Genomic DNA, 22,490 nt, shown 5'->3' with positions numbered 1-22,490 from the left:
GACAGTTTGGGACCGGTTGTGTAATAAAGATGCGATCAGGGCCTTGGCTTTGTGTTCCACCCCATGGCTGCGACACGGTCAATCAAGATGTTGTGATCGACCGTGTCGAAAGCCGCTGACAAGTCCAACAGTATCAAGACTGCCACTCCTCCTTTGTCTAGCGTGTGTCTGATCTCATCCGCTGCTTTGAGGAGCGCTGTTTCGGTTCCGTGTGCTTTTCTAAAGCCAAATTGTGTGTCGTCCAATAAATTATGGATGTCAATGAAGTCTGATAATTGTTGGTTCATGAGGCTTTAGAAAATTTTGGATGGAAAGGGTAGGCATGCAAAGGGTCTGTAAATGGCAGGATCAGTGGGGTCAAGGGAGGTTTTTTTAGAAGAGGCCTGATGATCGCCTTTTTCCACATCGACTCATTGTCAGTGAAATTGCTCTCCCATCCTCGCAGCTCCACCATTAAGTGAGGTGCCCCTGCCCCTGCACTCTTGAGTGTTGGTGATCGAGGTTCTCCTCCACCCGCAGGTTTCCCTGCGCCTCATCCCTGGTGGTCCAGTGGACCTCTATCTCCTTTCTCTCACTCTGCTCCTTCACTCGGTTTTCTACTCTTTCTATCTCTCACCTTTCTGCACCTTTCTGCATCTCTGCTCTTTTGTGCCTTATTTCTGCCCATTTTCCCTTTCTCTCCCTCTGCTCCTTCACTCTTTTTCTCTCGTTTTTCTACCCTTTCTATCGTTCACCTTTCTGCACCTCTGCTCTTTTGTGACTTATTTCTGCCCATTTTCCCTTTCTCTCCCTCTGCTCCTTCACTTGTTTTCACTTGTTTTTCTACCCTTTCTATCTTTCACCTTTCTGCACCTCTGCTCTTTTGTGCCTTATCTCTGCCCATTTTCCCTTTCTCTACCTCTGCTCCTTCACTCGTTTTCACTTGTTTTTCTACCCTTTCTATCTTTCACCTTTCTGCTCTTTTCTGCATCTCTGCTCTTTTGTGCCTTATTTCTGCTTATTTTCCCTTTTTCTTTATCCCTTCTTTCCTCCCTTTACCTTTCCCCGCCGCTGCTGCCCCCGCGGCCCCTCCCCCCCAGCGCGACAGGCCCAATCCAGCCCCCCTCCCCCCTCTCAGCTGTCCAGCCCTCCCCGACCCCTACTTAATGGCGGCCACTGCGGGGACAGGCGAGCAAGACCACTGACTCATTGTCAGTGAAATTGCTCTCCCACCCTCGCAGCTCCACCATTAAGTGAGGTGCCCCTGCCCCTGCACTCTTGAGTGTTGGTGATCGAGACCCTCCTCCACCTGCAGGTTTCCCTGCGCCTCATCCCTGGTGGTCCAGTGGACCTCTGTCTCCTTTCTCTCACTCTGCTCCTTCACTCGGTTTTCTACTCTTTCTATCTCTCACCTTTCTGCACCTTTCTGCATCTCTGCTCTTTTGTGCCTTATTTCTGCCCATTTTCCCTTTCTCTCCCTCTGCTCCTTCACTCGTTTTCTCTCGTTTTTCTACCCTTTCTATCTTTCACCTTTCTGCACCTCTGCTCTTTTGTGCCCTATTTCTGCCCATTTTCCCTTTCTCTCCCTCTGCTCCTTCACTCGTTTTTCTACCCTTTCTATCTTTCACCTTTCTGCTCTTTTCTGCATCTCTGCTCTTTTGTGCCTTATTTCTGCAAATTTTCCCTTTTTCTTTATCCCTTCTTTCCTCCCTTTACCTTTCCCTGCGCTGCTGCCCCCGCGGCCCCTCCCCCCCCAGCGCGACCGGCCCAATCCTGCTCCCCTCCCCACTCCCGCCTCCCAGCTCTCCAGCCCTCCCCGACCCCTACTTAATGGCGGCCACTGCGGGGACAGGCGAGCAAGACCACTGACTCATTGTCAGTGAAATTGCTCTCCCACCTTCGCAGCTCCACCATTAAGTGAGGTGCCCCTGCCCCTGCACTCTTGAGTGTTGGTGATCGAGACCCTCCATCAACTGCAGGTTTCCCTGCGCCTCGTCCCTGGTGGTCCAGTGGACCTCTGTCTCCTTTCTCTCACTCTGCTCCTTCACTCGGTTTTCTACTCTTTCTATCTCTCACCTTTCTGCACCTTTCTGCATCTCTGCTCTTTTGTGCCTTATTTCTGCGCATTTTCCCTTTCTCTCCCTCTGCTCCTTCACACGTTTTCTCTCGTTTTTCTACCCTTTCTATCTTTCACCTTTCTGCACCTCTGCTCTTTTGTGCCTTATTTCTGCCCATTTTCCCTTTCTCTCCCTCTGCTCCTTCACTCGTTTTTCTACCCTTTCTATCTTTCACCTTTCTGCTCTTTTCTGCATCTCTGCTCTTTTGTGCCTTATTTCTGCTTATTTTCCCTTTTTCTTTATCCCTTCTTTCCTCCCTTTACCTTTCCCCGCCGCTGCTGCCCCCGGGGCCCCTTCCCCCCAGCGCGACCGGCCCAATCCGGCTCCCCTCCCCGCTCCCCCCTCCCAGCTGTCCAGCCCTCCCCGACCCCTACTTAATGGCGGCCACTGCGGGGACAGGCGAGCAAGACCACTGACTCATTGTCAGTGAAATTGCTCTCCCACCCTCGCAGCTCCACCATTAAGTGAGGTGCCCCTGCCCCTGCACTCTTGAGTGTTGGTGATCGAGACCCTCCTCCACCTGCAGGTTTCCCTGCGCCTCATCCCTGGTGGTCCAGTGGACCTCTGTCTCCTTTCTCTCACTCTGCTCCTTCACTCGGTTTTCTACTCTTTCTATCTCTCACCTTTCTGCACCTTTCTGCATCTCTGCTCTTTTGTGCCTTATTTCTGCCCATTTTCCCTTTCTCTCCCTCTGCTCCTTCACTCGTTTTCCTACCCTTTCTATCTTTCACCTTTCTGCACCTCTGCTCTTTTGTGCCTTATTTCTGCCCATTTTCACTTTCTCTCCCTCTGCTCCTTCACTCGTTTTTCTACCCTTTCTATCTTTCACCTTTCTGCTCATTTCTGCATCTCTGCTCTTTTGTGCCTTATTTTTGCTTATTTTCCCTTTTTCTTTATCCCTTCTTTCCTCCCTTTACCTTTCCCCGCCGCTGCTGCCCCCGCGGCCGCTCCCCCCCAGCGCGACCGGCCCAATCCAGCTCCCCTCCCCGCTCCCGCCTCCCAGCTGTCCAGCCCTCCCCGACCCCTACTTAATGGCGGCCACTGCGGGGACAGGCGAGCAAGACCACTGACTCATTGTCAGTGAAATTGCTCTCCCACCCTCGCAGCTCCACCATTAAGTGAGGTGCCCCTGCCCCTGCACTCTTGAGTGTTGGTGATCGAGGCCCTCCTCCACCCGCAGATTTCCCTGCGCCTCATCCCTGGTGGTCCAGTGGACCTCTGTCTCCTTTCTCTCACTCTGCTCCTTCACTCGGTTTTCTACTCTTTCTATCTTTCACCTTTCTGCACCTTTCTGCATCTCCGCTCTTTTGTGCCTTATTTCTGCCCATTTTACCTTTCTCTCCCTCTGCTCCTTCACTCGTTTTCTCTCGTTTTTCTACCCTTTCTATCTTTCACCTTTCTGCACCTCTGCTCTTTTGTGCCCTAATTCTGCCCATTTTCCCTTTCTCTCCCTCTGCTCCTTCACTCGTTTTTCTACCCTTTCTATCTTTCACCTTTCTGCTCTTTTCTGCATCTCTGCTCTTTTGTGCCTTATTTCTGCTTATTTTCCCTTTTTCTTTATCCCTTCTTTCCTCCCTTTACCTTTCCCCGCCGCTGCTGCCCCCGCGGCTCCTCCCCCCCCGCGCCACCGGCCCAATGCAGCTCCCCTCCCCGCTCCCGCCTCCCAGCTGTCCAGCCCTCCCCGACCCCTACTTCATGGCGGCCACTGCGGGGACAGGCGAGCAAGACCACTGACTCATTGTCGGTGAAATTGCTCTCCCACCCTCGCAGCTCCACCATTAAGTGAGGTGCCCCTGCCCCTGCAATCTAGAGTGTTGGTGATCGAGGCCCTCCTCCACCTGCAGGTTTCCCTGCGCCTCATCCCTGGTGGTCCATTGGAACTCTGTCTCCTTTCTCTCACTCTGCTCCTTCACTCGGTTTTCTACTCTTTCTATCTCTCACCTTTCTGCACCTTTCTGCATCTCTGCTCTTTTGTGCCTTATTTCTGCCCATTTTCCCTTTCTCTCCCTCTGCTCCTTCACTCGTTTTCTCTCGTTTTTCTACCCTTTCTATCTTTCACCTTTCTGCATCTCTGCTCTTTTGTGCCTTATTTCTGCCCATTTTCCCTTTCTCTCCCTCTGCTCCTTCACTCGTTTTCTCTCGTTTGTCTACCCTTACTATCTCTCACCTTTCTGCACCTTTCTGCATCTCTGCTCTTTTGTGCCTTATTTCTGCCCATTTTCCCTTTCTCTCCCTCTGCTCCTTCACTCGTTTTTCTACCCTTTCTATCTTTCACCTTTCTGCTCTTTTCTGCATCTCTGCTCTTTTGTGCCTTATTTCTGCTTATTTTCCCTTTTTCTTTATCCCTTCTTTCTTCCCTTTACCTTTCCCCGCCGCGGCTGCCCCCGTGGCCCCTCCCCCCCAGCGCGACCGGGCCAATCCAGCTCCCCTCCCCGCTCCCGCCTCCCAGCTGTCCAGCCCTCCCCGACCCCTACTTAATGGCGGCCACTGCGGGGACAGGCGAGCAAGACCACTGACTCATTGTCAGTGAAATTGCTCTCCCACCCTCGCAGCTCCACCATTAAGTGAGGTGCCCCTGCCCCTGCACACTTGAGTGTTGGTGATCGAGGCCCTCCTCCACCCGCAGATTTCCCTGCGCCTCATCCCTGGTGGTCCAGTGGACCTCTGTCTCCTTTCTCTCACTCTGCTCCTTCAATCGGTTTTCGACTCTTTCTATCTCTCACCTTTCTGCACCTTTCTGCATCTCTGCTCTTTTGTGCCTTATTTCTGCCCATTTTCCCTTTCTCTCCCTCTGCTCCTTCACTCGTTTTCCTACCCTTTCTATTTTTCACCTTTCTGCATCTCTGCTCTTTTGTGCCTTATTTCTGCCCATTTTCCCTTTCTCTCCCTCTGCTCCTTCACTCGTTTTTCTACCCTTTCTATCTTTCACCTTTATGCTCTTTTCTGCATCTCAGCTCTTTTGTGCCTTATTTTTGCTTATTTTCCCTTTTTCTTTATCCCTTCTTTCCTCCCTTTACCTTTCCCCGCCGCTGCTGCCCCCGTGGCCACTCCCCCCCAGCGCGACCGGCCCAATCCAGCTCCCCTCCCCGCTCCCGCCTCCCAGCTGTCCAGCCCTCCCCGACCCCTACTTAATGGCGGCCGCCGCGCGGCCGCGGGCTGCGGGCGCGCCGCTGGTGCACCGAAGGCGCGTCAAAGGCAAGCACGTCTGCGCCCGTCTGCGACCCGTCCGCGACCAGCACCAGGAACCCTGGACCTCCGCCCCACCAACGCTACGACCCAGCAGCACTCCATGCACTCAACCCAGGCTAGAACAACAACTGCAAGCTAGCATCACCAGCCGACACCCATGGACCCTTCAGCTGTCACCGCTGCCAGCACACCTGCAGCACCGGCAAGAACACGGATCCAGCACAACCCGCCCACAAGAACACAACCGAACCAAAGACCCTGCAATGCATCCTCCTCAACGTCCGATCCCTCCACAAACACGCCACAGAAATCTGGGACCTACTTGACAGCGCCACCCTGGACGTAGCATTCTTCACCGAAACCTGGACCAACACCACCTCGGGACCGGACATCGCCATCGCCATCCCCCAAGGATACAAGATCTCCAGGAAGGACCGCCCCAACCACCCAGGAGGAAGAATCGCCATCGTCCACAAATCCTGCCTCCGCCTGAGCACACTCACTGACGAGTCCACAGAACTGATGGAACACCTTCACTTCAAGATACTGGCCAGCCCCACCGCCGCCCTCCGAGGAACCCTCATCTACCGACCCCCTGGACCCCGTGGACCCTTCGCCAACTCCATCACTGACATTATCTCCCCGCAGGCCATCGCATCCACCAACTACACCCTGCTGGGAGACCTAAACTTCCACCTCGACAATCAACTGGACCCCAACACCACATGCCTCCTGGACAACCTCCACAACATTGGACTCTGCCAGATTGTGACCGAGCCCATGCACTCAGCAGGACACACCCTCGACCCCCTCTTCACTACAGGAAACTCCATCACCTTCAGCCACACCACCGAACTCCCATGGACCGACCATCGTTGCGTCCACTTCACCTTCAGAACACCCACCATCCACAGACACCAGCACCTGCTTCCACAAAGAAACTGGACCAAAATCCCTGACGACCAGCTCACCTCCTCACTCAACAACTCCACCCCAACCATCGCGGAAAACGACGACCCCAACACCGCAGCCCGAACCCTGCATAGATGGATCTCGGACAGCACCAACACCATAGCCCCCCTCAAGAAAAACAACAATACCCGTGCCAAGAAAGCCAGATGGTTTACCACCGAACTTCGAGAATCCAGGCGCACATGCCGCCGCCTCGAAAAGGCCTGGAGAAACACCAAATCCACAGAAGCCCACAACAACTTCAGAGCCGCCACCAATGCCCACCATCAACTCATCAGAGAAACGAGGAAAAAAGCGATTGAAGACAGAATCTCCACCCACGCACACAAAAGCAAGGAACTCTTCAGCATCATCAAGGAGTTCGCCCAACCCACCTGCGAGTCTACCGACATCCCTCCCTCACAAGACCTCTGCGACAAACTCAGCACCTTTTTCCACCACAAAATCAAGAGCATCTACGACAACTTCGACGAAGACAACCAACACACTGAACCCTCACCAACCACCCCCGACACCCGGAAACCAGCGATTGATGACTGGACAGCCCTCACCACCGAAGACTCACTGAAGACAATGAAGTCAATCCACTCAGGGGCCCCCACGGACCCCTGCCCCCACCACATCTTCAACAGAGCCGCCGACACCATCGCACCCATGCTCCGCCACACCATCAACCGCTCCCTGGCGACTGCCTCGTTCCCCGACGACTGGAAACACGCCGAGGTGAACCCCCTCCTAAAGAAACCCTCAGCGGACCCCACCGACCTCAAAAACTACAGACCCATCTCCCTGCTCCCATTCCCAGCGAAAGTCATCGAGAAAGCCATCAACAGCCAACTCGCCACATTCATTTAAGAACACAACATCCTTGACTCCTCCCAATCCGGCTTCAGAAAAAACCACAGTACAGAAACGCCCTCCTCGCCGCAACAGACGACATCCGCACCCTACTGGACAAAGGAGAAACAGTAGCCCTCATCCTCCTCGACCTATCAGCGGCGTTCGACACAGTCTCCCACCGCACCCTAATACGCAGACTCTATGACGCAGGAATCCAGGACAAGGCCCTCAACTGGATCTGCTCCTTCCACTCCGGCAGTACGCAGCGGGTCAGACTCCCCCCTTTCCTCTCGGACCCCACACCTACCACCTGCGGAGTCCCCCAGGGCTCCTCCTTCAGCCCGACGCTCTTCAACATCTACATGGCTCCACTTGCCCCCATCGTCAGAACCTACGGACTCAACATTGTGTCATACGCAGACGACACCCAGCTCATCCTCTCCCTATCCAACGAGCCCAACACCGCCAGACGCAACTTTCGAGAAGGCATGGAAGCCGTCGCCAAATGGATGAAAAACAGCTGCCTACAACTAAACACCAACAAAACAGAAGTACTCATCATGGGCCCAAACCCCGACGCCTGGAGCGACACCTGGTGGCCCACCGCCCTCGGAAACCCGCCAACCCCCACAGACCACGCACGCAACCTGGGAATCATCCTGGACTCCGAGCTCAAAATGGACCGCCAGATCAACTCTGTCTCATCTTCCTGCTTCCACACCCTCCGCCTCCTTCGTAAGACCTTCAAATGGATCCCCCTCGAACACCGAAAGACAGTCACTCACGCCCTGGTCACCAGCAGACTCGACTACGGCAACGCACTCTACACCGGAATAAACAAAAACCTCATCCGCAAGCTACAGAACATCCAGAACGCCGCCGCAAGACTGGTCCTCAACCTGCCAAAACACTGCCACATCTCCCAGCACCTGCGCACACTCCACTGGCTCCCCGTCGAGGCGAGAATCACCTTTAAGATGCTCACCCACGCACAAAAGGCCCTCCACGGCACCGGACCAGCATACCTGAACAGCCGACTCAAATTCCACGCACCCCAAAGGACCCTACAATCAGCCCAGCTCTCCTACGCCGTGGTCCCCCGCACCAGAAAGACCAGATCGGGAGGCCGCTCCTTCTCCTTCCTCGCTGCCAAAGCATGGAACGCCCTTCCGCTCCACCTCAGACAGACAACATCGCTCCCCATCTTCGCAAGAAACCTCAAAACCTGGCTCTTCGACAGACCTCCTCCTTGATGGAATGGAACCTGCACCCCCCCACCCCTAGCGCCTTGAGACCCTTACGGGTGAGTAGTCGCGCTTTAACAAACCCCTGATTGATTGATTGATTGATTGATTGCTTGGAACATATTGTTGCATATAGTGGCTATTGCAGGTGAGATGGCCTCAGGGATGAGGTTGAGGATGGAAGGGGGCAGGGGTCTAGTGGTGAGCCTGATTTGATAGTAGTGATAAGGTATGAGGTTTGTTCAAGTGTGACTGGGTGGAAGAAGGAAAAGGACGGAGGATTGGGGGAATGGTTGAGAACAGGGAATTTGACAGTGGGTGCAACTTGAGGAGTAAAAGCAGAGAATATGAAGGTGACCTTGTCAGTGAAGAAGTCCGCCAGCGAGTTGCACAGCTCTTGAGAGGTGTTTTCTGGTGGAGCGGGAGGATTAGTCAGGTGGTTAACTACATGAAAGAGCTTTTTGGTGGAATTTTCTGCTGATTTGATCTGGGTGACGTAGTAACTGCTTTTTTCTATAACTAACTGCTGCTTGTATTTAATGAGAGCGCTTTTGTATATAAGTTTGTCAGTAAGGCTGTAGTGTCTGCGCCAGTGTCTTTCTAGGTTCCTACAGAATTGTCTCTGTAAGCGCAGATTTTCGGAAAACAAGGGGCTGAGGGCGAAGTGCGATTTCGGGAAATGAGTTTTGGTGGTGCAAGGGCATCCAGGGCGCTATTGAGGTGTAAAAGGTAATTGTTAGAAGCTATGTCTGGATCTGTGTCAATGGTATCTAGTGATGATGCCAGAGTGGCGGATAGGTGCTGGATATTAATGTTTTTCCAGTTCCTGGAAATGACTGGGGACGCGGATTTTGACGGGGGGACTGAGGGATTATTAAGCCTGATAGCAAAAAAGACCGCTGAATGGTCTGTCCAATTGAGAGGCAGTTGTGAAGAGTAGGAAATGTCTGAATTGTTTGTGAATATCTCATCAAGGGTGGGCCCTGCAATATGTGTGAGTGCCGAGACTAGTTGGTTAAGTCCTGCAGCTGTCATGTCTTCAAGAAGTGATACAGTATCGTTGTCAGTGTCGGCCTCTAGATGAAAATTAAAATCCCCGAGAATGGTAAAATGAGGAGTTCCTGCTACACTTTCTAGGAGGCTGTTAATGCTGGCGAGGAATTTAGTGCGAGGGCCTGGGGGACGGTATACTAGGTTCCCTGTGAGTGACTGATTGCCAGTGAGAGTGATAATAAATGAGAGTGCCCCGCAGCTCATATTGAGAAGGGGGGTGGTATTTGTGCGGAGATGTTCTCTATAAACGATGGCCAGGCCACCTCCTTTTTTATCGGTCTGTCTAGTCGGTTTACACAGAAACCGGGTGGCAGAGCTGCTGTGAATCCGGGTCTGCTGCCGCATCTCCCCATGTTTCCGTTATGAAAAGTAAGTCGAGAGAGTGTGCAGTAATGAGTTCGAGGATGTCAAGTTTGTGTTTTGGGAGGGAGCGAGCGTTTATAAGCGCCGCCTGCAATGGTTTAGGCCGATGTTCTTTGGGGAGGGGACTTGTGCATAATTTACAAGTAAAAGGGCCACAGGTCTGCTCTGAGAGGATGAAGTGGGGTGGGTTGTGCGAGAGGTGCGAGGAAGGTCTAAGGGCTAGCAGTTGAGTAGAGCTGTATGTCAAGAGTTGAGTGGATTGATCAGGGGAACTTGCCCACAGCCCGAGCCAGGCGCGGACGGGCGCAGACGGACATGACTCTGGCGCGACTCCGGCGCGCTGATGGCGCGCCCGCTGTGCACGTCCGCTGAGCTTGACTGAGTGCATCGTCTTATGTACCGGGGGGGAGGCGGAAAGCTAGAGAGCTAACCTTGCTGGTGGTGGCACACCGGAAGTGGAGGGGGGAACCTTCCGGTTATGGCGCTCGTTCCCTCCACACAGCCAAACTTTTGGTGGTGGAGTAGTAGAACACGCCTGGGCAGAATAGGTAATCGGTACACCGATTAATCCAGTGACATAGTGAGCGAAGTTTACTTTGTGCAAATATTTAAAAACAGAGTCAAACAGAGTGGTAAAAATTACAGTGCGCTGCGCTGCTGTCGCTAGGAGCAAGCTGATTAATCTGCTACCGTCGGCGAACAAGAGCGGGACTGCTATTTTAAAAAACCACGCAGCCTGAATTAGTCTCAGGGTCGTGGGTATGAGCACGCTGCTGCGCTCGTTTGTGCAATGTCCAATAACTGACTCCATGAAGAACGAAGGGGATTCTTGGAGTCCTGTGTGTATCCCTTCTTTGTTAGACCAGAACGTCTCCGAGCAACGTCATTTGTATATTGAGGTCAAGTTGCTTGTAAATAACAAATGGTTGGTTATGGACGAAATGGTGAATTCAGGTGCCACAGGCCTATTCATGGATATGAAAGAGGCTGTACGCATAGGAATAGTAATGATACCAAAGAAAGTTCCGGAAGATGTATATGCAGTGGATGGGCGGAAACTGGTCACTGGGCCTATTGGTTATCACTCAGAAAGAGTCTGTATGATATATGAATCCCTGCATTAGGAAACCATAGTGTTTAATTTAATCAATGCACCTCAGTATAACATCATCTTGGGATTGCCTTGGTTACAAAAGCATAATCCTGATATCGACTGGGGTAACAAGAAGGTGGTGATGAACTCTTTGTTTTGCCAAGAACATTGTGGTGTTCCCATGGAGAATCCAGCCAAGGCGCTGGCCTGTGGTTTTTCGATAGCCACGGCCGCTGAGAAAGAAGTGCAGTTGCCCTCCGAATACTTACAGTATGAAGATGTGTTTGATGATATTCAGGCTGAAGTACTACCACCTCATAGGCAGTACGATTGTCAAATAGATCTGGTTCCAGGGGCGGTGGTTCCTGTAGGAAGACTGTATGCTTTGACCGAACCCGAGAATGCTCATCTGCGGGTGTACTTGAATAAGCTCTTGGGGCTAGGTTTTATCCGGCCTTCTAAATCCCCTGCGGCCTCTCCACTGTTTTTTATTCCTAAAGCGAATGGGGAACTCCGCGCTTGTGTGGACTTTAGGGCCTTAAACGCGGTTACAGTGAAGAACCGTTATCCGTTACCGCTTATCAGTGTGCTATTGGAACAGGTAAAGAAAGCAAGCATTTACACCAAGCTTGACTTAAGAGGGGCCTACCATCTGGTCAGAATGAGAAGCGGAGACGAATGGAAAACGGCATTTAAAACCAGGTATGGGCTGTATGAATATCTAGTCATGCACTTCGGGTTATGCAACGCCCCCGCCGCCTTCCAATTCTTCCTAAATGAGGTTTTCCGTGAAATACTGGACCACTATGTAGTGGTGTACATTGATGATATTCTTGTGTATTCCGAGTCAGAAGACGAACAAATCAGGCATGTAACTTCCGTTCTGCATATCCTGCAAAAGAATCATTTGTTTTGTAAGCTTAGCAAATGTGACTTTCATGTGACAACTGTAGAATTCCTGGGAGTTATGTTGAGTCCAACTGGACAGGAAATGGCCGAGAGAAAGATCAGGGCAGTTCAAGAGTGACCCCCTCCCCAGAATCTTCGAGAAGTGCAAAGTTTCCTTGGCTTTGCCAATTTCTACAGAAGATTCATTGCTCACTTCTCAAGGATGGTGGTTCCCATCACGCAGTTGCTAAGGAAGGCAAAGAAGTTCGAATGGACGCCTGAAGCCCAAACGGCGTTCGTGGCTTTGAAGGAAGCATTTGTGACTGCTCCGATTCTATCTCACCCGGATCCTGATACACCATATTTGGTGGAAGCAGACGCTTCGGATACCGCTGTGGGTGCTGTTCTTTCGCAAAGACATCCCTCTAAGGGACACTTACATCCTGTTGCATTTATGTCCCGCAAATTGAATGCGGCGGAACAGAACTACCACATAGCTGAGAAGGAGCTGCTTGCTATTAAGGAAGCTTTTACTGAATGGAGGCACTTCTTGATGGGAGCACATCATGTGGTCACTGTGTACACTGACCACAGAAACCTTCATGTTGCTAGTGAGGCGGCCGACAATGCCGTCCGATAATGAATTCAAACTTCTGAACCTGTTCTCTCCCTTCCTGGCGGCCGACAATGCCATCCGAATAATGATCAAAGAAAACAAACTGTCCCCCGCAAGAACAGAGAATCAGTGCTCACCAACGGGGGACAAACAAATGGAGAAACAGGAAATTATCCCCAAGGCTGCTGAAGAATTCGTCCTCAGCAAAAGCTCAGAACGGCTCAACAACGGAGGGCAAATATGAAGAATAGCTGATCATTTCTTCTGCGTGCAGCCGCACAGCAGTGAATCAGCCTGTAATTCCAGAACAAACAAAGTATCTATCCAAGTCAAGGTTTCTGCCACAAAGAGCCACTGCTAGAAACCTTCCTGCAGCCAGCAAAATATTCGACACTCTTCCGGGTCAGTCATTTGTTTAAATAGAACCACATGATGTACCAGGAGCGCCAAGACTTATGGGAGATGTAGTCTTTGTATATACTTGCATTTTCCCATTATAAGTGCGCCCAATTTGAAACCTGACATCCCATGAGGCACAGGGTCAGACTGATTTGCATATAGCCATGTCTGAACTGGGGTGGCAGAGTGGGCTAAAGAACGGCGATGGATCAAACCCAGATCTTTTGACTGGGTGTGAGTGTTTGATTGGTTCAGATGCTCCGTCCGTCACCACCCCCTTTTGTACCGCTTTTGGCCGCCATAAGTGTGGCAGGGTATGCTCAGACGTGAGTCCCTTGCTCACTTTGCCACTGGATTCAAGCAATCCGGGCTGAATACGGCTGTAATGCCAGAAACAGGTCCTCGGAAGCTTGTTTCCGGTCCAGGGAAGGCATGGCTTGGCAGTTCGGGCTGGACTGTTCCCATGAGGCACAGGGTCAGACTGATTTGCATATAGCCATGTCTGAACTGGGGTGGCAGAGTGGGCTAAAGAACGGCGATGGATCAAACCCAGACCTTTTGACTGGGTGTGAGTGTTTGATTGGTTCAGATGCTCCATCCATCACCACCCACTTTTGTACCAATTTTGGCCGCCATAAGTGTGGCAGGGTATGCTCAGACGTGAGTCCCTTGCTCACTTTGCCACTGAATTCAAGCAAGCCGGGCTGAAGACGGCTGTAATGCCAGAAACCGATCCTCGGAAGCTTGTTTCCGGTCCAGGGAAGGCATGGCTTGGCAGTTCGGGCTGGACTGTTCCCATGAGGCACAGGGTCAGACTGATTTGCATATAGCCATGTCTGAACTGGGGTGGCAGAGTGGGCTAAAGAACGGCGATGGATCAAACCCAGACCTTTTGACTGGGTGTGAGTGTTTGATTGGTTCAGATGCTCCATCCATCACCACCCACTTTTGTACCGATTTTGGCCGCCATAAGTGTGGCAGGGTATGCTCAGACGTGAGTCCCTTGCTCACTTTGCCACTGGATTCAAGCAAGCCGGGCTGAAGACGGCTGTAATGCCAGAAACCGGTCCGCGGAAGCTTGTTTCCGGTCCAGGGAAGGCATGGCTTGGCAGTTCGGGCTGGACTGTTCCCATGAGGCACAGGGTCAGACTGATTTGCATATAGCCATGTCTGAACTGGGGTGGCAGAGTGGGCTAAAGAACGGCGATGGATTAAACCCAGATCTTTTGACTGGGTGTGAGTGTTTGATTGGTTCAGATGCTCCGTCCATCACCAACCCCTTTTGTACCGCAATCTATAATCTGGCTGTACAAGCAAGGCGATGATCAAAGTAAGGCCTCTCAAGGTTAAACACAGCAAGCCGCCTAAAACCCATCTGGGCTGGCTGTGTCCAAAAGGGGGATAGCGACAGATTGGTAATGCTGTGGATGAGCAATCATGCAAGATAAGAAAGCAAAAAGTCTAAGGCAGTAGTATGACAACCCACCGAGGTCGATAGGCTCTAGATAGCATTACGCATTTTAAAACTGAACGGAATATAAAAATAATATGAAACAATTAAGAAAACAAACAACACCCCCTCCCTTCCACCCCCTATCATCAGTGAGAAAAGAAAAACAAAAAAGGGAAGGGTGTATGTCAGCCTATGTGCCCTGCGTGTTGTTACAGGCCCACCAGGTCAGGGAGAATTAGGGAGCCAGTAATATGCACTCTCATGGGGTGACTGCAGTTGCATATGGAACTAATGTCAGGATATGGAGGTATAGTGGGCAGGTCAATTCTCAGAATTCAGCGGAGAGAATAGCTAAGAAAGGGGCCCAGATTTTAGCACAGTCTTTACTCTTCCCCGCAGCTGCCATTAAAGGCTTCTCCATTGCTAAAAGATTACATAGTTGGTGTAACCAGTGTGCGTGATCTGGTACTTTGTCCGATTTCCACCTTGTTAGTATTACTCTATGTGCAGCGTTCAATGCAAGCGCATCTGCAACCCTCTAGTCGAACGCAGGGGAAAGGTTATCGCATTAGGGAGGCCTACGTGAGTGTAAGCAAGGAGCCGGGGAATGGAGGTGTTGAAGGCGAGATCAATGTCATCCAGTACCTGTTCCCAACAGCGGGTTCATTTTGGGCAATGCCAGAGCGAGTGAAGAAGTGTCCCATGGCTACCGCACCCTCGCCAGCAGAGGCTGTCGCATTGGGATTGCCATTTAGATAGTCTATCAGGGGTGTAGTATCAATATGTTGCGATCTTGAAAGCTGTTTAAGTGTGGCTCGAGGAGTACGTAGTGTGGTGTGCCCGATAAAAAACATCCTCCCACTTTTTGTCAGACAATGTGCACCCTAGTTCCATCTCCCATAATTTCTGTCCCGCAGTTCGAGTTCTCGGGAGGACCATGGTAAGGAAGGAGTAGATTTCAGAGATAAGACTTTTATCATCGTTTTTATTAATTATCCATTTCTCAAACGGCTTCATTGGCCGGAAGGCAGAGGGGAGCGTCTCACCACCAGAGATCCAGTGTATCATCTGGGAGAGTAAATAAACATCAGTGGCGGGCAGATTGTAGTCCGATTGTACATCCTTAAAGTGTATAAGGCCCTGGAGGTCAAATAAGTGCCCTTGACCTTTACAACCCTCTTCTACCCAATGTGCTGTGGACCTGTTATCCAATCCCGGCGGAAAGGCGGGAATTGAGAAAAGCAGAGTCAAGGAAGAGGGGAATGTGGTCAAGTTGACCATCTGAGAGACCCTGTCCCATGCGAGCATGTGACCAGCGAGAAATAGAGTCCCCAAGCACGGGCCTGTTTCGGCAGCTAGGCGTCCCGCCAGATGTGTTGGCCCGCTACTGTCTGGTCCATGAAGACCCAATACTTCTCTGTCATGGGACGGTTCCACACCACCAAGTAACGTAGGAGCGAGGCATGGAAGCATCGAGTGATGTCAGGGAAGGCTAGACCCCCGCTTTTCTTAGGCCGTTAGAGTTGAGTTTGTTGTAATCATTGTGAGATCGGATCCCAGACGAAGCCCTCAATCGCCGATTGTATTTGTTGCAGGGTGTGGGCTCTAATGGCAATGTTTGGAACAGATATAAGGCACGTGGTAGGATGTTCATTTTAATCGTGGACAGTCTCCCAAACAACGTCAGGGGTAGGCGCCGCCATCTGTGTATGTCTGCACGGATCCGGACTATTAAAGCAGAGTAGTTCACCTCTGCTGTTTTCACAAGAATTTTGTGCAGGGCCAGCCCAAGGTATGTGATTCCCTCCAACACACAGTCAAAGGTGAAGCGATTCCGGAGAGCCGCAACCGTGGCAGGTTTGCAGTAAGAATGAGTACTTGAGATTTCTGCATGTCGGTTTTGAAGCCAGAAAACTGACTGAAAGTCTTAAGGTCTTGCACTATAGCCGGTAGAGAGGATAAGGGGTGTACAACTGAAAAGATAATGTCATCTGCTTATAGGCTAATGAGGTGGCGGTCTAAACCAAAGGGGATGCCTCGCGCTAGGGGGTCGTCTCGAAGCCATTGGGCCAGAGGCTCCACATAAAGAGTGAAAAGTAGGAGGGAGAGAGGGCATCCCTGTCACGTTCCCCGCCCCACTTCAAAGTAATCAGAGAGCAAGCCATTGACTCGAATAGCCACCTGGGGTTCGCTGTATATGCTCGTGATCGAACGTCAGAACCGGGGTCCCAGGCCGAAGCGCTCCAGAGTGGTGAAGAGGTACGGCCAGTGCACCTGGCCAAAAGCCTTCTCCGTATCAATCGCTAGAAGATGGGCTTCCTCTTTAGACCGCTGTACTTTATCGATTAGATGACAAATGCACATGGTATTTTCTCCACAATGCCGTTCCGGATTGAAACCTGACTAATCCGGATCGACAAGCCCTGGCATGCGGGGATTTAGCCTATGTGCTAAGATACTGGAAAACAGCGTTGCGTCTATATTTAATAAGGAGATTGGCCGGTAGAAACTGCAAAGCTCGAGATCCTTACCCAGCTTGAGGATTTCTGAAATTCATGCCTGTAGCATGGAGGGAGCGAGGGACCCTGAGTCCGCAAATGAATTAAACAGACGGGTGAGCAATGGGGTGAGTTCAGCGCAGTAGGTTTTGTAAAAAAGGGCACTGAAGCCATCAGGTCCGGGGGTCTTCTGTAATTTCAGGTGGGAGATCGCCGATATCACTTCTTCAATACGGATAGGCTCTTCCATGGATCAGGCTCACCCACAGGCAAAGGTGTCACTGCAGCTTCTCTCAGGTATTCGGTAGGATCGGGTAGTAAAGAGGGATCAGCCACATAAAGCGATTGATAAAAAGAATAAAAGACCAAAACTATTTGGGTGTCACTGGCTAGAGACTGACCTGCCTCGTCACGTAGTGACTTAACCAAGTGAGCCTCCAGCTGGCTGCGCAAGCAATGCACCAGCATGTGACCCCCCTTGTTGAAACCAACAAAGTACGTGTGTATCAGGCGGACCACGGAATGTTCAGCCCAGTCGAGATCCACACGGCGGAGCTGAAGGTGCTCCTTTTCCAGCTGCTGCAATATTCGGGAAGCACCCGTGCGTTTATGTATGGCCTCTAATTCTTTGACGATAGCTTCGAGCTCCGTGCATTTCGCCCATCTGGTCTTATTCTTATGGGCGGCTTTAGCAATGAGAGCTCCTTGTGCTACTAGCTTAAGCACTTCCCATACCGAGGAGAGTGGTGTGTCGTCCCTATCATTAGTTGCTATATAATCAGTAATATATTGTCTGATGTCAGTGCCTACATCTGGGGACCGAAGCAGGGAGTCTCACAGGCGCCAACGCGATGTAGAAGCAGAGTGTTCTATGGGAGAGCGCAGGGATAGGGTAATGTGTGCATGGTCAGATAGGGCCCTCGCTTCAATGGTGGACTCCGTAACTAAGGTCCAGGCAGCTGGGGTAACGAGGAAGTGGTCAAGGCGGGCATATGTCTTGTGTGTGGCTGAGTAATATGAAAAATCCTTCTTGGCTGGGTGGAACAGCGCCAGGCCTCCCTAATCCCCACTTCGCACAGCCAATCCCCCTTTCGCTGATAGAGAGCCACCACCCTGTGCGAGAATCAGAGCGGTCCAGTTTGCTGATCACCACGAGATTAGGATTGCCCCCCACTTCAGGAGAGTGCAGTACTTCAGCGCACACCTCTAATAAGAACTTCTCTGGGCGATCATTAGGGGAGTAAACAGAAGCAATAGTGCAGGAGGAGGAAACTACGTGGAGTTGCAGTGCTAGAAGGCGCCCTTTGATTCTGTAACAAGACCCACTAAGGAAACTCTAAAATGCTTGGCCATTAGGATGGCTACCCCTCCTTTTTTACTGTTTGCAGAGGACCAGAACTGGTGAGGAAAGTGACTGGCGCATACGGTGGGTATCTGTTTGTAAGAGGTGGGTTTCTTGGAGGAGACAAATTTCTCCCCCCGAATTTTCCAATAAGGATAAAACCACCCTCCACTTAACTGGGTTATTAAGACCCCGGGTGTTGAGGCTGATTATTTTAAGATCCAGATGGGAAGGAAGGTGTTGGAAGAGCTCTGTGGGAGCACGCGCTGGCCCGTGGAAGAAAGAGAGCAGATAGGACTTTGCGGATGCAGATGGGCAGGTGCACGACGTTGTGCATGGGGCTGATAAAATGAAACACTGAAGAGGGAACCCAGAAAAGAAACCCAACACCTAGAGCAGGACAATAAAAGTTGCAAAGGCATTGCAAGACCGATCCTGTACCGGTCAGCTTCAATGCCATAAGGGGTTCCCCAAGTAACAACCTGAACAAATCCCCCCCCCCAAAGAGATAAACAGCATTTCAGAACAGGCATCAGAGGTAGATCAGGGCATGAACTTGGACTTATGGACTGACTTTTCTGGTTATTTATCCTCAAACAGTGTTATTTAAATGAATTATTGGCATGCTCCAGTATTCTGCTTTCAAGTTAACTCTTGCTCAACAATAGCTTCTGTGAATGGGGGCATGATTTTCAGCATCAAGCATTTCTTGTGCTTGAATGCATGTGAAATCCCTCGTACATCATATTTTGATACACTGGAATAATGCAAATTCCATTTTATTATTTTAGTCAACATTACTGGGTCTTCAGTGGTGGCTAATTTCTTGTCCCCTTAGATAAGGGTTAACATAGACCCATTATAACCTTGGACCAGACTAATACTTACACTCGAGCCTTCTCTGAATGCCTGGCATCCTGTTGGATACCTGGTATAGGCTAACAAGAAATTATTTTGCTAAAGAGTCATCTCTTTCTCCAAAGGCATCCTACCTCTCCTAGAAGCAGTTGGTATGAGATTATCAACATGCCGAATTTTCACATGGAGTACTCTTTGAGGACAGTCCCTCCTTTGCTCGTCCTTGTAAATAGAATGACCAAATCAGGGGGGAGCTCTTTGTTTATAGTATTAGTGCTCTGATGGATTCTGACATCATAATTTCCTATTTGTGACTAAAGGACATTTTCTCCAGAAAACACTCACCCTGGATATCGAACTTTTTACTGTTTGACTCGCCTTGTCATTTTTGATAAGTCTAACTAAACCTGAGGACCTGAATTTGGAGCAACCTGGCTTTTAGCATAGGGCCATATCAATACTGTAGGAGATACGATTTGCCCTCCACTATCCAGTGACATAGAGGTATTATTGCTGTCACTGCAAGGAATTTTCTCATGGTCTTTTAAAGTTACCTGGTCAACTCTTATTTTCAGCAAGTGTAGGCCTCGTGATCCCACAGGGAGAATCGTGTGTTAGTTGTCTCATTGTCAGAACTAAGGGCTGGTTAGCTATGATCTGAGCGTTTAGGAAATATCTGTCTAGATTGGAGTGGTGGAGATCTATGCAGTACGCCATATCAATGCCTTTAAACTTTCACGACACAATGCCCCCTCTATCTTTTCCATTTACGACCCCGACCTTGAACATAAAGCACTTCAATGGCCGAGTCAAATCTATGAAAAGTTGTCAGTCACAGTCTTCTATGCAAAATTCTGCTCCTTGTTCCCATCAACGGGGGGACCCAGGGAGAGCCAGGCGCGAGCCGGTCTTTCCCTGGGTGCGTTCGCGCGAGCAATCGGGAGAGCGCAGGTGGGGGCTAATTAGGGGAGTCAATAAAGGGGCTGGCAGGCAGGTTTTTGGGAGGTGCGTAGCGGGAGGAGAGGGAAGGGAGGTTCGTTTTTGCTTGGCTCGCTTGCTTTCTTACTTGTCCAGTGGGCCATGGAGGAGGTGTCGGAGGTTAGACGGGCTGTCCAGACGCTTTGCGCCGCTGGGCGCGAGGACCTTCTGCGGCCCGGCGTGCAGGAGGAGGCGTGGGTGGGGTTGGCCCGCCCTACTCGCAAGGCTGTCGAGGGCGTGTCGCGGGCGGTGACTGCCTGCTTGTCACCCGGCCCGGAAGAGGAGGAGGACGGAGAGGCTGCCATGCCGGCGGTTTTGCCGTTGCCGGCTCAGGTTCCCGTGGCCTCGGGGCCCCCGCCGGTTGACCCGGGCGCCCACCAGCAGGTATGTGTGTTACCTTTGGGGAATGCTGGCTTGCGCGGGGCGCCCGGGGGGAGGCGGGGGTGCTCTGTGGGCCGGCAGGCCCAGCGCTTGGGCGGGCCTCCTCCTGGCAAGGCAAAGAAGCCTTCGGTGTGTCCTGGGGCTAAGCGGGGGAGGAGCCTCGATTCGCAGAGCCTCCCCCGGGTCCACTTTACTGCCCCTGCGCCCGGGGGTCACCCCCCACCTGTGACTGTGTTGCCTGATGGGGCTTCTCCCTATTTGTGGGTCAATGGGCGGTGTTACCTGCTGTCTCCTGCCCCCCCTGTGCTGGGACAGGCCCACCCTCCTTCACCCAGTGTTGTGGTTCGGTGCTGTCCGGAGTTTGGGCCCCCCCCCCTCTGAGTTGTCTGGGTCCCCCCCCTCAGGGGCCCCCTCGGCCACTGAATTTGTCCATTTGGGTGGTGTGTCTTCCCTTCCACCCCCCCCCCCGGCCCCCAGGTCCACGGCTCCTGGTTCTGTTGGCCTTCCTTCTGCTTCACAGCAGTCACAGGCTTCTGGTGGGTTGGGTTTGGAACTTCAGGGGGCGCCCCCTGCCTCCAGCCAGGTGCTTTTCCCGGCTTCTCGTGAGAGGCCTGGTTTTTCCCAGGGTGGTTTGGCGGACGGGTTAGGTGGTGGCTCTGGGTTTGTGCCTGTTGCTGGGTCTTCGGTGGGTGTCTCCCTTGGCTCTGCTGGGGGAGGCATTCTGGCTGGTTCTTCTCAGTCTGGCTTGAGAGGCTACAGTTTTCATGTTGCAGCTCCAGCTGGACAGCTGTTGGCTGGTTCTACGGGCTTGGAAGCTGTCCCTACGGCTGTTTCCAGTGGTGGGTTCACGGGAGAGTTATCTGGAGCGGATCTCTCTTCTGCAGCCGTGCGCATGCGGCGCTCTAATGACATTGATTGGCAGTTTTATGATGGGGGAATTGGAGATGGGGCTCTGCCAAGTGGCAGTGCACAGGATTCATTTTCTGGTGATGTTTTACACTTGGATGTACAAGAGGATGATTTGGAAGAAGGGGAATTACGGGACAGGGATGTTGGGCTTTTGGCACCACGGGCCCAGCAGGGTGGGGTGGGTCAATTCCCTGTTTCTCGTATCTTGCAGGAGTCAGGTGCGGACCACGCAGCGGTACGTGAGACAGCGAGGAGTAGACCACCTCAAGGGGACCGTGTTACTTTTCAGCAGAAGTCGGCCCAGTTGCCAAGAGGTAAGGATGGTTGGTGGGCTGTTTGGAAACCAGGGGAGAGTCTCCCGGCTAAGCGTACCAGATCAATCGGTACAGGTGATGGGGTTATTGATGAGCGAGTCGCTCTTGCACCGCGGCTTGAGCGGCCAGCGATTTTGAATGTTTCAAATGGGGAAAATGTGCAAATGACAGGGGAAGTTTCTGCCATTGGGGCTTTGGCGGCTCCTACAAAACCTGTTACGGAGGATAGTATCCTGCCTAAGCGTTTGCCTTATTCTGGGGTGGGGATGCCTTTGGGGGTCTCATTTGTCTGGAAAAACTAAAACTCGCATCTGGAGTGGTGAATTTGTGGATGTGTTTCGGCTTCTCCATAGAGATGTCCAAGCTAAGGAAGGGTCTAAGGAGGCGGAGTTGGAGTTGGCTCGGAGGCCTCGAGTCCCGAAGTCTATTGAGAACTGGACATCGGCCTTGTTAATTTACGCTAGTGTTTATTGCCAGCGTCATCCGAGTAAGGCGGTCGAAATGTTTAAATATGCTGATGTCATAAGTAAAGCTTATAGTTATTTTGGAGGCTTTGCCTGGCTGTCTTACGACGAGGAGTTCCCGGGCCCGCATGAGTGTTTTCCCTGAGCGTTCCTGGGGTGAGGTCGATGCGGAGTTATGGCTCCAGTGGATGGAGTCTTCTCACCCGCCTGCTACGACCCACACGGCTAGCGGCCAGCCGGTGCATTATCGGCCCTTTCCAGTTCGCCCCGCTCCTTCTGGGGCGGGGGTTTGGGGCAGAGGGCAGTCCTCCGCATCAGGAGCGTGCTGGCACTTTAACAGGGGTTCGTGTAACCGGCCAGCTTGCAGGTATAAGCATGAGTGTGCGCAGTGCGGGGGGCGACATGCTCTTACCCAGTGTTTCCCCGTACAGCGTTTTGGGGATCAAGGGAGGGTTTCAGGGGGCAGGGGACAACCTTCGCACTTTGTATCTAAGGGCTCCTACTCCTATTAAAGTGGACGTACTTGATTTGTGGTTGGTG

The sequence above is a fragment of the Lissotriton helveticus genome, chromosome 1_1 (genome assembly GCF_964261635.1).
Source record: "Lissotriton helveticus chromosome 1_1, aLisHel1.1, whole genome shotgun sequence".
NCBI lineage: Eukaryota > Metazoa > Chordata > Amphibia > Caudata > Salamandridae > Lissotriton > Lissotriton helveticus.
The sequence above is the reverse complement of the archived record's forward strand: the minus strand, read 5'-3'. Positions refer to the sequence as shown.